Raw genomic sequence first — 17,965 nt, forward strand, 5'->3', positions numbered from 1 at the left:
TAAATTATTTTATTTGGACCATCTGTTGAAGTCATTCGTAATCCTGTCACCCAGCTGGAGTAATTATACCTTACCGTCTGGCTAATAGTGGGGAATATTTCAATCCCGAGACATTTAAAGTGCTCCACCATAAGTATGTTTGCCGGTAGGATGGTAGCCTTCGTAGGCTCATTAAGTGGAAGAAAAGCAGATTTTGGCCAGTATATCTTAAAGCCGGACAGGCTGCCAAATTCATCTATCACGCCGAGCAGATGAGGTAGAGAGACGGAGGGATTCTGCATAAACAGGAGTACATCATCTGCGTATAAGCTAATATGGTGATGTGTGCCCTGAATTGAAATAGGAGATATAATTTGGGATTGTCTTATGTATTGAGCTAGAGGTTCGAGGGATAAAGCGAAAAGTCCGGGACTAAGAGGACAACCCTGTCTAGAAGAGCGTGAGACAGACGCAAATCTTCCACAGGGACTAAGAATTTAACCTACGCTGGGCAGAAACAATAAGGCCTTTTGTAAATAAATATATATATATATGGCTCGATAGACCTTATAATGTATATATATACTGTTGATCATAGACCATGTGAATGAAGAGCTGTCCTCCACACAGGCAAAATATTTCACAATTAGAAAAGGTCAAGGATGTGAAACCAAAATTGTGTTCCCAGCAACTGAAGGTGATAGAGCAACAGTGCACTACATGGATGGACTCTTATCACAAAGAGCTGTTGGAGATTCAAATGAAATATCGACAGGACACAACAGGAGGACTGTGTCTCTAAATGGCTGTGTGGACACATAAAGCGAGCAGGGCTGTTCCGTCTTCGGAGGAATCAGGAGGTATGAAGGAGCCTCCAACTACAACCACTCACATTTTCTGGGGACACAAGGGAACGGGTATCGTACCCAAGACCGCTCCTCTCTACATCCTTACTGTCTTATACTATCATGCACTCTTCCTACTATACTAATTATGTCTTTACTACTATACTATGCACTCATCACTGCAGCACCCAAGTTTCAGCACTGTTTGATGAACATTGTTACTCAGCTGTAAGAGTCGTACTCTTCTCATCATAGAGTCGTACCCTTCCTTCTAGAACTTGTAAGTCGCTTTGGATAAAGGTGTCAGCTAAATGACAAAATGTAAAATGTAAAATGTAAATGTGAGAGAGTGGCCTGGAGGCTTCCAATGTCATAAACTCATCCAATAGACAATGTAATCTGTTTCAAGTTCTTCAGATCAGTGAAATTGAGAGCTTTGCTAAGGACGGTACCAATCAGCCCCTCTTTGAACAACTGGGGGGAGCAGCAGGGCCAGCAAAGGAAATGCATGCTATACATTTGTCCCTCTTGTTAATACCTTTTTTGTAGGTTTGTGGACAATTAGATGTTTCCTTTCTATTTTCCGCCACTAAGTGTTATTCCAACTTATTCTCACAAAATGTCACTTTAAAAAATAGAATCTTTAGAAACACTTTAAAAGAAGGAGGTACTGTATAGTTTAGATACATTAAAAGTCAACATTGTAAATTGTATATTGCATAGTGTATAAGAACCAGTTTCTCAGGAACCTAGCATGTATTTTTCTTTTATCTATTTAATTTCTTCTATTTAATTTTTTCTATGCCTATTTTATAAAATTGTATTATTGTATTTTGCACAATCAATGCGGGCATGACCACCCGCATTTCACTGTATGCCCTGGTATGTATGACAAATAAACCTCTTGATTCTTGATTCTTGATTCTTGAAGAAGGACCGCCATTGGTAGAGCTTTCTAATGATGAAAAAGTTGTAATACAGAGTACAGTACAGTACAGTACAAAGTAAAGTAATGCAGAGAGGAAGTGCAAAAAGACCTATATAATCACTACTTATCATGACCTCAGCACTCTACATTACTACTACCAACGCCTCTTTCTTTCACCATAAGATTGAGGCCTTGGTTAAGAACTTCCACAAACTGCAGGTCACCTCCACTCTCTCTGCAGAGGGTGTTGTCACTTTGTCACCTTCTTTGAGCAAAAGGTAGAGTACATCCGCAGCTGCTTCTCCCGACCCCCACCCACTCCAAGTGCTAATAGGAACCTCATCTTTCACTCTGTCATCTTTCTCTCCCCTTACAGATGCTGATATTCTGACACTGGTGACGTTGAACCGTCCCACTACATGCCAGCTGGACCTGATACCGTCCCCTCTCCTCCAGACCATCACACCATCACAGACATCCTCCCATTCCTAACTGCAACCACCAACTCCTCTCTCAACTCTGGGGTGGTTCCCACCTCCCTAAAACAAGCCAGAGTCACACCACTCATCAAGAAACCCTGAACCCCATTGTCATAGTTAACAATCCCTGTCTTTCTTTTATCTCTAAATCACTTGAACGTGCCGTATCCATCTACTACAGTATTACCTCCTAGACCAAAATCAGTCAGGCTTCAAGACTGGTCACTCCACATAGACGGCCCTCATAGCAGTCACAGCGGATGTTTACTTAGCAAGAGCAAAAGGCTTTGGTAACACTTTATAATAACATTCAGTTATAAGACCTTTATAAGGTATTTGTAGATAATGAACTAATCATGAACAAACCATTTATATACATCCGTAAATTATTATTAAATCATTTATAACTATATTTGTATAACATTTACAAATTAGTTATACATTATTTATAACTCATTATCAACATTGTTTGTACTTGATTTGTTCATCATTAAATAATGTTTTAATGTGTAGTAACACATTTGTAGATGCTTTGAAAAATGGATATGAAAAAACGACTACCGGTATACCTCCATTTATTTGTTCATGTTCAACAAATGTGTGAGGGTCCGCCTGTCCCTGGACTATTCTCCCCTTTCCAGACTCCTCAACAGCCCCCACCCTTGCACATATTTTCCTCCACTCCTCAACAGCCCCCACCTTTGCACAGACTTTTCCCAGCCCCTGGATCTTTGTTGTCACTACCCCTCCTGGTGCACTGTGTTATGTTTAATGTCTACATGTCTCTCTGTGCCCTTCCCCTGCTACATTGTCTCTTGTTCCCTTGTTAATTGTTATTTATTAGTTCCTTGTATTGTTCCCAGTTTATTTCCCCAGTGTGTTTGGTATTATGTTTTCCTATACCCCTGTGTGTTAGTTCTACCTTCCCTCTCAGGTGTGTCTTGTTACCAATTACCCCCTTGTGTTAGTTAGTTCTACCTTCCCTCTCAGGTGTGTCTTGTTACCAATTACCCCCTTGTGTTAATCAGCCTGTGTATTTATGCCTGTGTACCCCTTGTCTCCCCGTGGCGTCATTGCGTTTCCTGCCTTGTTCCCCTTGGTCTGTTCCTGCCGTTTTCGGATTAGTCTTGTCTCCCTGTGTATCCTGGCTCTCTCACCTGGTAATGTTTTTGCACCGTGTGCCTCCCCAACTTTGCTGTATCTTGTTTTCGTAATTTTCTATTTTCTCAGTTTAGTGTCGTTACTGTTTGTTTGGCTTTCTTTATTTTTCATACACTGTACATTTTTGGACTTGCTCTCTTTATGAGATTATTCTTTGTTCGAATTAAAAGAGCAGTGCTCACTTTTGACAATTCACATCTACCTCTCCCTCGTCTCTGTTTGCGCTTGGGTCCTCTGCCAACACAATCCTTAACAAAATGATTTGTAAAACATTCTTAAAAGATCTATAAATCATTTGCAGATGTCATTGTGTGACTAAACGTTGACTAAAGAGAATTTGTAGTACAGAGTCTGAATAGGAAAGAAAAGCCATGGACCATGTATGTGACCTTTTTAGGACAGGGTTTAATGGCATGTCCAGATTCAAAGAGGTGGATACTGCACTACTAGTCTCTTTACCTCAAAATCTTTCCCGTAGTGGTCCATCGACTGCATTGTCCACGATATTTTCTCCCCTGTCTTAATCTGTCAAGCACATAGTAAAGAAACATTGGCAGATACTTTGAAGTGACCCTGCAGTGGAACGGGTCATTTCCACTGTTTTTGCTAATAAACATGCCAACTGCCAATAATCCGACAGTAATCAGTTATCGGTATCAGCCAAAATCTTTGCATCGGTAGAAATCAAGATAAGATAGATATTCCTTTATTGATCCGAGATCTGAATATAAAATAGTATGAGGAAAGAAATTAAAAAAATTATAATAAACAGTGTAAACAATATACATTGTAGTCTGTGCAGGTTAGGTGGTAAGAGTCAGACACCCGCCAGTGGCTCAGGAGGTAGAGCAGTCATCTGGTTGTCGGAAGGTTGCGGTTCGATTCCCGCTCCTCCCGGGCAGTGTGACGAAGTGTCCTTGAGCAAGACACTTAACCCCTAATTGCTCCCGATGTGCAGGTTGGTACCTTGCATGGTTTCCTCCGCCATCAGTGTGAGTGAATTGGTGAATGTGAGGAACAAAAAATTTGCTTTGGATAAAAGTGCTATATAAATGCATGATGGCCATGCGGTTTGTAGACTGAGGTATCTGGGCGCTGAGTGGCTGAAAAGAGGAGGGGACAGCGGCTGCTTACTGTTACAGGGAGTCACTCTCTATAGACATGAATTCTCCAAACTACTGAATGAGGAATCGATGTTGAATTGTTTAATGTAAACATACAAATTCCACCAGCCTATCTCTCTAGAGTTTTTCAACATTCTATTTTCTAGTCATACATAATGTGGTTTAATATTTTTTTCATGATGTATTGTGTTTATTATGGTGATTAAGGATTACTGAGATTTCATGATATTGAACTATTTTATATAGGTTACTGCTGTGTATTAATTACTGTGATTGTCTATATATATATATATATATATATAGACAATCACAGTAATTAATACACAGCAGTAACCTATATAAAAAAAAAATATATATATATATATATACTGTATAATTTCAGCCTGACAACGGCTGTACCATGTCCGTTTATTGTCTGCTAGGCGTTAAAGAAAAGCAATTGAACTAATTTGGTGAGAGCAGATTTTCCCCTTCTTTGATGTAATGTGCTAAATTCCTCAACAAGATGGTGACAATTTTGACGAGCCTGGTGACCTTCTTTACAGCATAGTGCTGTTGCTGTGCTTGTATTTTACAAACTGACGGACTTGGCAGTATGTTAGTATGCTCCGAAACATTTATACAACCGTGTTAAAGGGGTTTGGGCCACGTAAAAATACTTTTTGCGGGAAACAAAAACCAGAACATTTTTTTTATGGAAAAAAGGTACATAATGTACGTTATGTTATAGCCATAAGTAATATATTTGCTTATTGTATAAGTAATATATTTACATTTTGTATCAGCGAAAGTCCAAAACAAAGACTAAACTTGACTAAACCCATCCACCCTGATACAAACCTGAGGCTACCAGAAAAGTAGTCTTGGTAGTCTTGAGGTAAAGGCACTTACCGCATGTGAGCATCCTGGGTTTGATCCCCAGCAGGGGAACTCAAATGTTGAAAGTAAACTTTTTTTTAATAAGTAATATATGTACCTAATACTTTATTTACATATTTTAAGCGAGATCGGGCTGCTGAAGGATTATCCCTGCAGAGATTATTTTGCCAGTCTATGCAGTCCCAGACATTTAAAGTTGTACACAACAATGTGCGTGTCATCCACACCTGTGTGTGTGTGTGTGTGTGTGTGTGTGTGTGTATTGTCCTGTCTGTACATGTCCTCTCATAGTTACACTAATGACTTTTCAGCTGTAGGCTATCCATCTGTCTCTCTCTCCCACCATTCTGCTGTTTCTCCACGCATCAAATTAAATGTCATCAATTTGCCTTTCTTTCAGTGAGGAATGTTTCTGGACTGAAGACAGAGAGCCAGGGATTAAGTTGGAGGTCGTTAAATTCTGCTCCCTTGACAAGCTGTGGCCGTTGGCCGGTTCACACTCTCCATTGAAACAGAGAAGGCCTTTCTCCTCTGCACTGCCGCTCCGCTCCTGATAATCAGCCTCCGCTTCCACCATGTTGTCACCGTGATGTCACTTTTCCCATTCGCCGCTTTCCAGACTTAGCCAGTGACCCTCAATGAACCCATGGTGTGTGCGTGTGTGTGTGTGTGTGTGTGTGTGTGTGTGTGTGTGTGTGTGTGTGTTTGTGGTGGGGGCTAAACAAAACAGTGAGAGACCTATGCGTGTACAGTACACTGTACATCAGTGCTGTAGTACTTTAGTTGGGCACTAATGATTGTATATCCGTTTTATATATTTATTTTATATATTATTTTCTTTTTATAGATCCCATTAAAACTTGCCAGTTCTAGTTGCATTTTAAAACGACCCAGATGACTCTTCAGCCCAAGCCTTCCTGCATCGAGCACGCTGGAATTTTGCACTGCCTTTCGATGCAAAAACCCTTCTCTCTCCGAAGGTTTTGACAACATTGCACCTGGGTGGCAGACTGTAGGACATGGCAGGAGAGGGAGTGACGTTTAGTGGATGGCAGAGACAGCAAAAAAAAAAAAAGCAAGGCATTGTAAGGATCTCCTTTTGTGTCATTCAAGATAGGGGCTGCGAGACATAACAACATGTCCTGCTGCGTGGCCTTGGTTCCCGTTGGTTACAGGAAGCTCTCGTTCTCCCGATAAGGATTTTCAGGAGAGAGATCGAAGGAATGTCAACATGTGATAAGAGACAAAGTCAAGTTAAATCTTGCCGGTTGCATGCTTGAAATAGAGAATAGCCACATTAAATCCTCCATGATCTGTCTGAGAACACAATGGAAAACCTGTCTACTTTCTGGAGAGTTTAGCTGAAATAATAGTTCTTCAACATGTAAAAACGGATTTGTCTTCCTGGGCAGGTTGCCAGGGCCCTTTTGTTGTCATGAGCACTTTGTCAAAAAGAATCATTCCTGAGGTGCTTCAGTACACAGCTGTCCTGAGTGGAAATAAAACATCCTACAACTTAACTCTTACCTCGTCCTCACAGCGTTTCAGTAGCACACTGAACCCTCATCCGTAACAGTGTATTGCACTATCGCAGGACCTTAGCATGCCTTTTACCATCCTTTTTGTAAACATTCTTATTCTTATTACTTGTATTATTGCACAATCTCTGCGGCCATGACCACCCGCATTTCACTGTATGCTTGTATATGCCATGACAAATAAAACTCTTGACTTGACTTGACTGAGAGTGTACAAGATAAGCCTAAAATAAGATATTCCTTTATTGATCCCCTCGGCCGTCATAGCAGCATGTGGGAGGGGAGGTACAGGTATGGGCAGGGTAATATATGAAAAGACAATAAAATTGCCTATGCACAAGTGAGGCGTATTATCTATTCTACAGTATAAAATTATATAAAACACACTCACACAACTAACTAACTAACACACACACACACCCATGCACACTAGCTTATCTGTGAACACTATTATGTGAACTGCTTTTGGAGATCAGACAATGATAAGATAAGATATTCCTTTATTGATAGGTATGGGCAGAGTAATAGAAAAAAGCAATACAATTTAATCTGAATATAGAATATGAGAAAATGTAACTATAAAATATACTATACATTACAATAGATATAGGCAATACAAAGATGAATCCTTTCACTGCCGACACGACAGAAGGTTAACCCTTTACTATCACACAACCGACGGTCGCAGCCACAAGAGCACTGAAGGATAGAGAGAGAACCCATCTCTGCTCAGCGGTGAAGAAAGAGCTACTCACAATGGTGTCTGCTAATCTGCTGCATTGGTGTCTGTTATCGAGAGTGTCATTTGCTGTCCACACACCAAAGCATCACCAACCCACAGGAACACACACATGCACTGAGTCGCTGATGAAATGTTCTCTGCACTTCCCATCCTGTCGTCCTTCCCCCCCCAAGGGCAGCTGGGAGCAGACCAGGGCTGCGGCGAGCGCCGCACCCGGGGACCAATCCATGTGCTCCTGTCTGTCTTCGCCTAGGGACACAACAGTGTTAGCAATCAGTCGTGCATGTTTTTCCATTGGGTTTATCTTATCGGGAGGGGAAACCCTCGCGAGCACGGGGAGAACATGCAAACTCCACACAGAAAGGCCCGGGAGATACCCCACCTGGGTAACTGGCAACACGGCAACCTGGTCCCCAAGCAGGAATCGAACCCACAACCTTCTAGCTGTGAGGCAACAGTGTTAACCATTAGTATATATAGTCTGCTGAATGGAATAATCTGCTATGTCCACACCAAAGTCTTAGCATCTGTAATGGATAGTATCTGCACTGTCCAGCCACCATAGTCTGATACCTGAAATAGACTGGAAATGGAAGAGGGGGACAGAATGGCACCCGCTTCACTTCTCTGTCCATGTTAGTGGGCGCTGTTGTCTGGCGCCGAGCTCTGTATGCAGCTCATAGAGGGGTGCGGATAAAATGCTGCTTTGAAGCTATTTTCTCAGTGTGCGAGATGAGGACTGTGTAGAGATACACTGGGAGATTCACCAGATTCCAGGATACATAAAAAAAATTAAATCATTGTGCTTGGTGTGTTTGCTCTATAGTGCAACACGTGCCTCTCACATCCTGCCATTCTGCTACCACTTCCTATCTGGTTCAGGGGTCAGTGTCTGTAATGTAGAGTACAGTGTCCACACCAACCTTTCAGTGTCTGTTATGAGAGTACAGTGTCCACACCAACCTTTCAGTGTCTGTTATGAGAGTACAGTGTCCACACCAACCTTTCAGTGTCTGTTATGAGAGTACAGTGTCCACACCAACCTTTCAATGTCTGTTATGACAGTACAGTGTCCACACCAACCTTTCAGTGTCTGTTATGAGAGTACAGTGTCCACACCAACCTTTCAGTGTCTGTTATGAGAGTATAGTGTCCACACCAACCTTTCAGTGTCTGTTATGACAGTACAGTGTCCACACCAACCCCTCAGTGTCTGTTATGACAGTACAGTGTCCACACCAACCTTTCAGTGTCTGTTATGAGAGTATAGTGTCCACACCAACCCCTCAGTGTCTGTTATGAGAGTATAGTGTCCACACCAACCCCTCAGTGTCTGTTATGAGAGTATAGTGTCCACACCAACCCCTCAGTGTCTGTTATGAGAGTACAGTGTCCACACCAACCCCTCAGTGTCTGTTATGAGAGTACAGTGTCCACACCAACCCCCAGTGTCTGTTATGAGAGTATAGTGTCCACACCAACCCCTCAGTGTCTGTTATGACAGTATAGTGTCCACACCAACCCCTCAGTGTCTGTTATGACAGTATAGTGTCCACACCAACCCCTCAGTGTCTGTTATGAGAGTATAGTGTCCACACCAACCCCTCAGTGTCTGTTATGAGAGTATAGTGTCCACACCAACCTTTCAGTGTCTGTTATGACAGTACAGTGTCCACACCAACCCCATCAGTGTCTGTTATGAGAGTACAGTGTCCACACCAACCTTTCAGTGTCTGTTATGACAGTATAGTGTCCACACCAACCCCTCAGTGTCTGTTATGACAGTATAGTGTCCACACCAACCCTCTGTGTCTGTTATGACAGTATAGTGTCCACACCAACCCCTCGGTGTCTGTTATGACAGTATAGTGTCCACACCAACCCTCTGTGTCTGTTATGAGAGTATAGTGTCCACACCAACCCTCTGTGTCTGTTATGACAGTATAGTGTCCACACCAACCTTTCAGTGTCTGTTATGACAGTATAGTGTCCACACCAACCTTTCAGTGTCTGTTATGAGAGTATAGTTTCCACACCAACCCTTGTGTCTGTTATGACAGTATAGTGTCCACACCAACCCTTGTGTCTGTTATGAGAGTATAGTTTCCACACCAACCCTTGTGTCTGTTATGACAGTATAGTGTCCACACCAACCCCTCAGTGTCTGTTATGACAGTATAGTGTCCACACCAACCCCTCAGTGTCTGTTATGACAGTATAGTGTCCACACCAACCCCTCAGTGTCTGTTATGACAGTATAGTGTCCACACCAACCCCTCAGTGTCTGTTATGACAGTATAGTGTCCACACCAACCTCTCAGTGTCTGTTATGAGAGTATAGTGTCCACACCATCCCTGCAGTGTCTGTTATGAGAGTATAGTGTCCACACCAACCCCTCAGTGTCTGTTATGACAGTCAGTGTCCACACCAACCCCTCAGTGTCTGTTATGACAGTATAGTGTCCACACCATCCCTGCAGTGTCTGTTATGAGAGTATAGTGTCCACACCAACCTCTCAGTGTCTGTTATGACAGTCAGTGTCCACACCAACCCCCCAGTGTCTGTTATGAGAGTAGTGTCCACACCAACCCTCAGTGTCTGTTATGAGAGTATAGTGTCCACACCAACCCCTCAGTGTCTGTTATGACAGTATAGTGTCCACACCAACCTTTCAGTGTCTGTTATGACAGCATAGTGTCCACACCAACCCTTGTGTCTGTTATGAGAGTATAGTGTCCACACCAACCTTTCAGTGTCTGTTATGAGAGTATAGTGTCCACACCAACCTTTCAGTGTCTGTTATGACAGTACAGTGTCCACACCAACCCTCTGTGTCTGTTATGAGAGTATAGTGTCCACACCAACCCTCTGTGTCTGTTATGAGAGTATAGTGTCCACACCAACCCTCTGTGTCTGTTATGAGAGTATACAGTAGTGTCCACAGCAACACTCACCACTACAGACTGGGCAGGGACACCTAAAACAGAGAGCCAAGATTAAACTGATAAGACTACTGACAAAAAATGGGGCGAGGCATCTCCATGTCCTGGCATCCCAAACATCTGCTCTAGGACATATATATATAGGGCAATTGAACAGTTGTGGGCCTATGATGTCGCCACCTATATTTAGACATCTTGTGACATCTAGGGGCATCAAAAAGGGCGCATAGGAGATGTCGAGGTCATGTTTCTTTATTAGTTGTCATACAGAAGTACAGAATACTTTTATACAAAATGCTTCTTTCTGTCACGCTCCAGAGACTGTGCTAGACAAAAGGATAAGTATAAATAAAATAAGTATAGCAAGTATAAAATAGAAGTCACGTACGTAGACACAAGTGTTCAGTATGTACTGGGTGAGTGTTCAAACGATTCACGTGATTGGCTGCGAACCTTTCAAATGAGGAAAGCAACTTATTGGTTAATGCAAGACACTGTTATTCTGCCATGGAGAAAATATTTGTAAAGGCTATTATGCTCTCCCAACATTATAGGAAATGTGTTTAGTAGAAAGCTATCCAGCTGCAAGGTAGCCTAGCTTAGCACAAATGAATGGAAGCGGATAGGGATCAACTAGCCTAGATTAAAACTCCGGCAGAGGTGTTTTTGGCCATTCATTTGTGCTAAGCTAGGGTAGCTTGCAGCCGGATAGCTTTCTACTGAATGCATAGGGAGGAAATTGGTATCTGACTCATCTTGGAGAAGACGGTAAGCGCATTTCCCATAATGTTGGCGTGTTCCTTTAATGAAATAACTTGGCAGTGTTTTATATGAGCATGCCAGGTCAGTTTCTCTGAAATATGGCTTACTGACAGACACGTGTCTGATAGACTTAATTTCAGCCCAAAATGACAGGAAAAGGGGGCTAAATTATTCTCTTAAACGTAATCATTTTCTCAATAGTCATTTTTTTAACATAAATACAGGTAAATGTTGCATAATCAGGGTTTGGGATCACACGTGATGGGATTAGAACTATCTCATTACAAACATTGATAACTAATCCAGTACTAAGAGGTCAAAGGTTAAATGTAATTTTCTGCACTAATATTTTATATAATTTGTAAATTGTTTTTAATCATAGATGATGATGATGATGATGATGATGATGCTGATGATAGCAATGTTATTGAAATGTCAATCCATTTGGAATAAATTTAATCGTAATAATTTGCTTCACATCCTATGGACCTTGGAGGCAAAGTAATCCAAAAGAATGAAATGGTAGTTTGATCACATTACTGAGACGTTGTACAATTGGCAACTGAGGCTTCCCTTATTTACAGTCACGTCGAGTGTACATACAGAAATAAGCAAAAAAAAGGCATATATAATCACACAGCATATAAAATCATAACAATAAGACAACAAGATGATGCAAAAAGTAAGGATAACTAATAAATTAAATACGTACAACTTGCAATAGAGGGGAGATTAATTCCATGAGCTAGGGGGCATCATAGCGTGTTCCGAACAAACTCAGGCCCAGGGGACCTTAATTAGGACCAGCCAATCATTGGAACGGGTTCCATAGGTTCCAACATTCCATTCCAATAATGATGTAGTATAAGGAGTAACAGATACGATTTTTAAGGTAATCTTCCCGACATTGAATAAGATGCATGTAGCCTCCTGTATGTGCAGCTGCATGTTTCTATAATAAACAGTTATAGACCTGGATGAAGGTCAAGTGTAGAGGAAAATATTACAACCACATGGGGAACCAAACAAGAGAGGAAAAGAGAGAGGGGGAAAGGCCCCTGAGTCTCCCCCCGTCAGCATTACCGTCTGCAGCTTAAACCAGGCCAACAATAGACATTTGGTTAAATTGACAACATAGTCTGCTATTAGCGCAGAGGGAGCGCATGTGTGCAGTGGAAACCACGGGCTGAGGTGTAAATAGCCTGAGCAGAGCAGCAACAAACCACTCCCGGCCGACACTCTATGACCCGGGTTCAAACATTTACACTCATCTTATAAAAGGGCTGAATGTCAATGTATTGAATTGAATTATTGCTCTGCAGAGTTTGCCCCCGCTGACCTCGAGGCAGCGGCGAAAGCAATAAAACTAGCCTCCCCGTGCAAAGCCAGTGAGATGGTGGAGCTATTTTAGCGCAGCACTGCATAAAAGCGAGGCCGTATGCATAAAATGTACCTTGGCCTTGTGCAGAAGCTCTCTTTAGAAGGACCATAAATCAAACCTCGTGGGGGATTTTCCACATAGATTTGTAGAGGAAAAGAAACTTCCTGGAACTGTTTTAACCTGTTAAATCTGAGTACAGCTCTTTTTCGTTCCAGCGATTACAAACATTATCGATGTAAACAACAACAAAATAACAGCAAATACATTTTACGAATTTTCATCTGTTGTTTTCCGTTAGCCTTTGTGTAGCTAAGCGCGGGTAGGGCTGGGCGATTCATCGAGCTTCAATTTCAATTACGATGTTGGCTCCCCACGATCATGAAAACAAGATAATCGAGATAAACGATTATTGTGCCGAATGCCATGTTTGTGCATTTTGTCTTGTATTGTAAATGCAGCGCACCCTTCCTTCACAGCGGTGTGCTCTGCCCCTCCCCCCAAGACCAAATAGTAGTTTCAGGGAGGAGGGAGCCGCGGAGCATTTTGAACGTCTTTGGTAACCTGTAGAAGATGACAAAAAGGCAGCCTTTGTTTGAGAGGAAATATAAAACTCATTCAGTCATGTTCTAAAACCAATGAGTAATCGTGTTTAATAATCGTGATTTCATATGTCAATCAAAATAATCGTGATTGTGATTTTTGCCAAAAAGTGTGGGTATGTTGTGCTGGTGGATGACTCTGCATGATGAGCAGGAACTGGACAAAGATAGAGTTTGGGTCCAAATGTGTGCATCGTGTCTTTTCCCTCGTGTCTCATCCTGGATTCCTCAGTGAAGCGTCCCAGGGAAACGGAGAAGAGGCGGAGAAAACCAATGTGCGAAGAAGCGTAAGTTTGAAGAAATGGAAGGTCCTGGTTCACTCATCTACACTTTTGAAGTGCTGTTCGTGGGAGGAGCTTTTTCATACATTCATACAACAGTCTACATCAGAGACCTTTGACAAACACTTCTACACACATCTGTATCCTCCACTGGAGGAGACAAGCGATGACACCTCTGACTTCCTCTGTGTGTTTCCTACAGCTTTAAATACGGAGTCTAGTCTATTTTTATTGTACATAAATGATATGAGAGAAGCATGTTCTTGTAATTTATTCTTATTTGCAGATGATTCAGCTTTGCTCATCTCCCATAAGGATCTGAGTACACTCCAAAGAAGGCTAGGAGAGGAACTCTCTAAGGTCAGGAATAGGCTGTCTGACAATAGGCTCTCACTTCACTTAGGCAAAACAGAGTCTATTTTGTTCAGATCTAAGCCCAGATTAAAAAAGGCTCCTGAACTCAAAGTAGAATTAGGGTCTGAGGTTATAGCAGCAAGAACGGCAGTGAAGTACCTGGGCTGTATGCTGGATGACAGTCTGGGGGGGGGGGGTGGCCTTACAGGTGCTGGGTAAGGTAAATGCCTGCAACAGGTTTTTGGCTAGAAAGGCCAATCTTCTTGACAGGGAAAGCCTTAGACTACTGGCCAACAGCCTGGTGCAGTGTCATTTTGATTATGCTAGTGTAGCCTGGTTTGAGGGACTGTCAGCTTCATTAAAGAAGAAACTACAGGTGTCACAGAATAAGCTGATCAGGGTTGTGATGGGCCTAGGACCTTGTGATCATGTTGGGAGGAGACATTTTCAGGAGCTCAACTGGCTACCAGTTGAGGCCAGAGTAGCCCAGCTTAGGCTCAACATGGTACACAAAATAATAAATAACAGGGCCCCCAAATATTTTAGTAACTATTTTCCTAGTGTTAGTGAATCACACAGCCACAGAACGAGATCTAGCATAGCAAACCTGCATCCTCCAAGGTGTAGAACAAAGATGGGACAGTGCTCATTTGCTTACAAAGGAGCACAGGAGTGGAATGAGTTGCCTTTGACCACCAAACAGATCGTGAACCTGTATAGTTTCAAGGTAAACGTTAGGAAATGGCTCCTAGAAAATGTCCCAGAGTAACTAAGGAAGGTTCTAGTTTTTAATGTAGTGTAGTTTTAGTGTGTCTGTAAATTTTGTATATTGTATTTGTATATTTTATTAATAATGTTGTATTTTACTTTTTAATTCTATTTTTAGCAATATACTGTAGGCTGATAATAGGTAATATGTGTAATATGTGTAATACATGTTTATGTAAATACCATGTGCTGCTGAGACCAAGGACCACAATGGAAATAAGTCTGTGACTTTTTTGTGCTATCCTTGATAATTTTAGGATGCATGACTTGTTGTAACATGTAATGTATTTTAACAATTGTCAAATAAACTAAACTAAACTAAACTAAAGGCCTTTCTTCAGCTTCCGGGTCACAGAGGAATTGACGATGGAGGATGGGTGGAAGGGAAGCTTTATTTATTTAAAAAAAATTTAACCTTTGGAATGGACTCTAATATTTTTTTAATCCTCTTTTTCTCCACCAGATTTTTCTATTTTTCTCCCCATCCCATTTTTTAGTCGTTATGCCAATTCCCCCCCTCCCCTACCTGGTTGTTGTGCGCATGTTCCTCCTACTGGTCGGTACAAGGGAACCCTGAAGTCCACCACATGCTTCCTCCGACACATGTGGAGACAGCCAGTGGCTCTCTTCTCACCTGGCAGCGAGGACTCTCATTGGTGAAGCATACCACGTGGGAGGTCACGCTGCCTTCACCATTTCCTGCCTTTCGCTGAGCAGGCGCCCATTACCTGACCTGTAGGCGTCGCTGTCCACAACGCCAGACTCCCACCCACGACTTCCCTCCCGCTAACTCAGCCAAACGAGTTAGTATGACGATTGGCCCAAGCCGCAGGCAATGCTGACTCCGGGAGTCGAGACCGCAGCCTCTTGCATTGGTGACGAGCGCAATCTCCGCTTCGCCATCCGACCGCGGCAGGGCGGACCTTCCTACAGGCGATATAGGCGGTCGCCTAGAGCGCCACACAGAGGGGGGCGCCAAAAAAATAAATAAAAAAAATTATTTTTTTTATTTTAAATTTTTAATTTTTTTTTCTCTGTGCAGTTTTGGCGCCCCCCTCTATATCGGCAACCATTATTTTTACATAAAAAAAATTCTAACATAAGGGAAAATGAGCCAAAAATCTAAAACGGTCGGTCGGTCTGAGCCTCAGCTTTAGGTGTTCACAGTCAGAACATGCTAGAGCGCTGTGCATTGATGGGTATCGGTCAAGTGTTTATAGAATTGAGCGTTGAGGAAAGAAAGACTAACGTTAGAGAACTATGAAGAGGCAAAAGCCATAAATTTTTTTTTTTTAAATTACAAAAAAAATAAATAAAAATTACAAAAAAAATGGGGGGGGGGGGGGGGGGGGGCAGTGGTGAATCTCGCCTAGGGCGCCAAATGTGCTAGGTCCGCCCCTGCGACCGCCCCGGAATGGACTCTAATATTTGATGTAGCTTTACTAAACAGAGCACATTTCAGCATGCAATAGACCCAACAGACAATACCAAACTGAACAATCACTTCCTTCTTGACGTCACATGTCACATATGCACCAACTAGAATAGAGTGTAGAGTGCAAATCTCCACAAGGCAGCAGCCACACATCTCTCTCTCACGGAGCAAACAAAGACCTCTACAACATTTAACAAAATGCAGAGACCATTGTTTTCAATTAATTATCAGCGGGAAAAGGTCATCTGTATGGAACATCGTTGTGTATGGAACATGGTTAGTCTATTTTAATCAATACACCCACTCGCTCGAGTCTGCAAACAATGATCTGCTTGTATTCTGACATGGGCTCACTTTACGCACACTTAGGACTTGGGTGCCGGGAGGGTAAACTCTGAGTTTGCACACACGATTAATGTGCAGGTTGTCAGGAGTCCAGTACATGTGCGAAAGGGGCTTTAGGTTGTGTGTTTTTGTGTGTGTGTGTCTGTGTGCGAGTGATTGAGAGAGAAATGGAGAGGAACTTGACTAACTGTAAGCTTGGCTATTTTCTGTAATATTGATATTGATTGATTTTGATATTGCATACTGTATTTTGTCATAGCCTCTGCATCCACTGTGATACATGATACAACCAGTGTTTGTGAAGTGTTGGTGTCATGAGTTATTGACTGCTTTAAGCAACTCATTATGTGGTCTGTTGTCTCCACCTACGTCATGCTTTTGACCATAATGTAGACATTGAGGGCTCAACACCGCAAGACAAGTTGCATAAACCACATTTTAAAATAATTATTTCCTTCCTTGCGTGGCTATACCCCACACCCAAAAAAAGAAAAACATTTACAAACTGGGCTGTACATTAATTAGAGAGGCAGTGTTCCTGGCTCAGAAAAGTACAGCTAATTGATGGATTAAAGCTAACTGATTGCGTATGTCCCCCTTGTAACTTCACATAACTCTGAACAACTTGTTTATGCTGGTTAATTTCATACTCTGGCCAAGCGGCAAGCAGTGCATATGTTATTTTCCCCTCCAGTGCCCTAATAGCATTAAAGAACGGAGCCAAATCCACCAAAGACTGAGCAAAACCAGGGGCGTTTTTTAGGACTTGGAAAGGCCAGGGGCTGAGGACTGTGGTGATTTCTTCACCTCTCTTTTCTCATCTAATTTCCTCTAAGAGGAAAAAATGGGTGTCTGAGCATTTTTGAAGAGGCTGCTGGGTGCTGAGAGGCTGCTGGGTGCTGAGAGGCTGCTGGGTGCTGAGAGAGGCTGCTGGGTGCTGAGAGGCTGCTGGGTGCTGAGAGGCTGCTGGGTGCTGAGAGGCTGCTGGGTGCTGAGAGAGGCTGCTGGGTGCTGAGAGAGGCTGCTGGGTGCTGAGAGAGGCTGCTGGGTGCTGAGAGGCTGCTGGGTGCTGAGAGGCTGCTGGGTGCTGAGAGAGGCTGCTGGGTGCTGAGAGAGGCTGCTGGGTGCTGAGAGGCTGCTGGGTGCTGAGAGGCTGCTGGGTGCTGAGAGGCTGCTGGGTGCTGAGAGGCTGCTGGGTGCTGAGAGGCTGCTGGGTGCTGAGAGGCTGCTGGGTGCTGAGAGAGGCTGCTGGGTGCTGAGAGGCTGCTGGGTGCTGAGAGGCTGCTGGGTGCTGAGAGGCTGCTGGGTGCTGAGAGAGGCTGCTGGGTGCTGAGAGAGGCTGCTGGGTGCTGAGAGGCTGCTGGGTGCTGAGAGGCTGCTGGGTGCTGAGAGAGGCTGCTGGGTGCTGAGAGGCTGCTGGGT

Source organism: Notolepis coatsorum, assembly GCF_963971535.1.
Source record: "Notolepis coatsorum genome assembly, chromosome: 16".
NCBI classification, from domain to species: domain Eukaryota; kingdom Metazoa; phylum Chordata; class Actinopteri; order Aulopiformes; family Paralepididae; genus Notolepis; species Notolepis coatsorum.